This window comes from Lipotes vexillifer, unplaced genomic scaffold, assembly GCF_000442215.2.
Source record: "Lipotes vexillifer unplaced genomic scaffold, Lipotes_vexillifer_v1.1 scaffold329, whole genome shotgun sequence".
Lineage (NCBI taxonomy): Eukaryota > Metazoa > Chordata > Mammalia > Artiodactyla > Lipotidae > Lipotes > Lipotes vexillifer.
In genome coordinates, this window is record NW_006774067.1 from 1733422 (window position 1) to 1737708 (window position 4287).

Here is a 4287-nt window from a genome sequence, read left to right on the forward strand (position 1 = left end):
AAAAAAAAAAAAAAAAAAAAAAAAAAAAAAAGATTCTGCCATAGTCTCAGATAATGCATCAAATAAACGCAGGTAATAACATTCTTTACTGTCCAAGGCACCGTATGAAATATTGGGAGGAAGTTTTCAAAGAAGCAGAAATTATATTTGTCTCCACAGAATCTGTGTTTTAATGGAGAGTCATAGAAAAACACGAATTAGGGTTTGTTTGTTTGTTTCCACTGTATGGGATCCTGTTTTGGTTGCTTTGTAGTTGTGGGGAATAGAAATAGTGCTACTGAAATCCACAGTTAGAACTTCACGGAGGCAACTCTGAAATATCTTTACCATTTTGATTTCCTAAACGTTGCGTATCCTGGATTTACTAGGACAGCATCTACTTGTTATTTCATTCTATTCAGTTAAAATGATTTATTAAATCCACAAATAGTGCAACTTAATTATTTAGGCTTCTAAAACTTTTAGTGCAAATCGAACAATAACAACAACAGACCCTAGATGGACTTCAAGTTCTAATATTGGTTCTGAATATACAGTCTTTTTGGACTCAGAGCCCTTTGGTTTCATGGGCTTCTCAAGTGTTACTCAGGAAAAGAGGCCAGCATAGCAGGGGAGTCCAACAGTCTCCTGTGAGGTGAGGACAATATGGTTTACTATTCCTGCAGGTCACCTTGCCTTTGGCACAGTTCCTCCTGGTGCATTGTGACCTCTGTACCATGATTGTTGACCTGGCGGCTTTTCCACCCGTCAGAGGGGACCAGGAACAAAGTCTGAGTGATGCTGCCATTGTTTGTGCCTGGCTCCTGCTTCCTCTCATCTCTGCTTCCCACAGCTGCTGCATTGTTCTCCGCCATTTAGCTTCCTCACCTGGGACACTTCGAACACTGGATGGTCCAGGAATAGAGCGAGTCGTTATTGAGTGTCTAGACAGCCTCTGCTCTTTTTTCTTTTAAAGGAGATTAGAAAGGACATTGCTGGGCGTTGTGTCACAGTGTAGGTCTGGCCCAGTTGTCTAATCTGAGAAGCAGAGAGTTCATTGTTCATCTTCTTTGTGTCTCTGGGCTGACAGTTCTTTAGCCGATTTTTTTCCTTGAGCTAGAAAAGTAAATGTTACCCGTGAAGCTCAAAGGAGTTTTCCTGCTTAGGATTTAATAGTGCAAATAATAACTTTAATATCGTACAGAAAGAAAGAAAGAAGGAAGACCTTTAGGGCCAACCTAATCCCTGAAGTTAGAAGAAGAGAGGAGATAAGGCAGGTCAAGTGTTTTTTTTTTTTTTTTTTTTTTTTTTTTTTTTTTTGCGGTATGTGGGCCTCTCACTGCCGTGGCCTCTCCCGTCGCGGAGCACAGGCTCCGGACCAGCAGGCCCAACGGCCATGGCTCACGGGCCCAGCCGCCCCACGGCACGTGGGATCCTCCCAGACCGGGGCACGAACCCGCATCCCCCGCATCGGCAGGCGGACTCTCAACGACTGCGCCACCAGGGAAGCCCCAGGTCAAGTGTTTTTAATCTCTCCAGATCAGAGTTCTAGTTTTGCAAACTCTCTTATGGTTCATAAACTGCTCTATAAACATTTTAGAAAACTTAGCACGAAACATTCTCTAATAGGCTTCGGAGTCATCTCGAAATAATTTCCCTTAATTATATATAATGGATTGTCTGGTGGACTGTACAACTCTGTGGCCTGGCAGAGGTAATTAGCCATGAACAATTGTTCTTGGCCGTTTTTTATTATGCAAGTGTGAGAATTATGCTTTTATTTTTTACAGCTGCCATTTGATGAAACTAAAGACTTTATTCAAGTGAATACCAGATTGTTGCTTTTGTTTTTGTTTCTTTCAGAATGCCTATTTAAAATCAGAACACCTTCATTTGAGGGCTGCCCACCCAACACCCCCACCCCAGCCCTCACTGGCCATAAGATCCTGACAATTCCCTCACACTGTGTGTTTTCAGAGCTATAAAAAGGGGTTAGTGATACTCAAAGGATTAACTGAAATTGCATCACGATTGCTTTTAATAAATAATGCCATGTCATGTGGTCTATAAGAAATAATAACGAGACTTGCTGGACCCTTGAATAAGCAATGTTTTTCAAAGAGTGCGTTGCAACCCATTACCGGGTCCTGAAATCGATTTACTGGGTTGGGATGAATAGTTTAAAAAAAGGGAAATAGAATGGGATAGAAAACATGAGTATGCTCACAGGTAGTAAGGTAGTAAGTGTTGTTTCACTGAAGTTTGTGAAGTATGTATACGGTTGTGCTGTTTATTATATTTTTTACCGCGGATCAAGGACACCAGTGTTTAAGAGCTGCTGGGGAAGATGTGCCTTATACAATGGAAGCAGCATCAATTTCTGAGCAATTTTATCCACGAGAAAAGTTTCTTGGGACTTCCCTGGTGACACAGTGGTTAAGAAGTCTCCTGCCAATGCAGGGGACACGAGTTCAAGCCCTGATCCGGGAAGATCCCACATGCCTCAGAGCAGCTAAGCCTGTGCGCCACAACTACTGAGCCTGTGCTTTAGAGCCCGCGAGCCACACCTACTGAGCGCATGTGCCACAACTACTGAAGCCTGCGCACCTAGAGCCCGTGCTCCGCAACAAGAGAAGCCACTGCAATGAGAAGCCCACGCACCGCAACGAAGAGTAGCCCCTGCTCACCACAACTAGAGAAAGCCTATGCGCAGCAATGAAGACCCAACGCAGCCAAAAATAAATAAATAAATAAGTTTATTAAAAAAAAAAGTTTTTCATAACTTTTCTAGCTGCCTTCTCTGAGTTTGTATTGAAGACAGAATAGTTTTTGGAAGTCTTAATCCCATAAATCTTAATCAGATTCATTCAATAACAATTTTGAAAGCATGGTATGTTCTGTCTTTAGCAGACACTGTTGCCCACCTAATTACCAAACCTCTACATCTCTTTTCCCTTGTTGCTACCTCTGGAGCTCTCCCATAAAACTCAGGGAAGACTGGCCCTATCTTCAGTTCCAGAGATAAAAGCCCGACAGGTCTAAGCCAACCATAATGGTTTCATTTCCCTTGATGGTGATTGGTTTAGGAATGGGCATGATATAATAATTCCGGCTGGCAAGATACGAAGGCCGCTTCTGAGAATGATTTCCTTGCTGATAAAAACAAGTCACAAGAAAAGGTTTCCCCTTCTCCTTCTTCCACTAGATGTGTCATCTAATAATGCCTGGGTCTGTGATAGGCAACTTTTCACTCTAGAGGAAACAGCTGAGGACATCTCAGGGGATGGCAGAGCTGAAAGAAGGAATTAACTTGGGTGTTTGACAATGGTGTTGAGTCCTAAACTTTACCTGTCATGGGAATTCCCTGGCGGTCCAGTGGTTAGGACTCTGTGCTTCCACTGCAGGGGGCCTGGGTTCGATCCCTGGTCGGGAAATTAAGATCCCACAAGCCCCCCCCAAAATTTACCCATCCTGAAGCTGTTCTACCTCTACCTCTGGCTTCTTTCTGAGTTAATACATATTCTTTGTGGTTTAAGACATTTTGTGACAGGGTTTTCTGTTGTTTGCCACTGAAAATATAATAGCTAGTATACCCAGAATAACATCTTGATTATGTTCCTAAGAAATGTAACTAAACCCTGTCACTGCGTATCCTTGAGCTTTACCACATGACTGTTGAAGACCTGAGAGCCGGGTGTGAGTCAGAAGATTCATATCATCTGCTTCTAAATCATTGTATCTCATACCCTTTGGAGTCATCTCCCTACAGAGGTTGTTGGTATAGATGTGTGAGATTCTTAATGCCTCATGTAGGTTTTGTGCTTTCTGAAGCAATTTTACATCTATTTTTATTGACCATTTATTAATAAAAAATTATATATTGGGCACCTACAAATGCCAGATATTAGGTATTGGAGATACAGTGATGAGTATGATCAACATAGTTCGTCTTCACTGTGTGCCTCAAATCAAGTTATTGTCATTAACTTTGTGAAGTATGGCAGCTATTATGAAATTTATTAATTTGTGCATTTATTCATTAATTCATGTTTTGATGAGATTCTGGTATGTACAAGGCACTGTGCCAGGGAATGCAGTGGTAAGCAAAACAGACACGACTGTACTGGGAGCTTAAAACCGAGCTCTTAGTGATCATCTTACAAGGTAGTTAATATTATTAATTCATTCACTCAACAAATATTTATAAGACACTTTCTGTGTGCTAAGTACAGATGAGAAAACTGAAGCCAGAGAGGTGAAATGACTTAATCAACATAATACTAATTAGGGAGAAGGTACGGTCTAGAA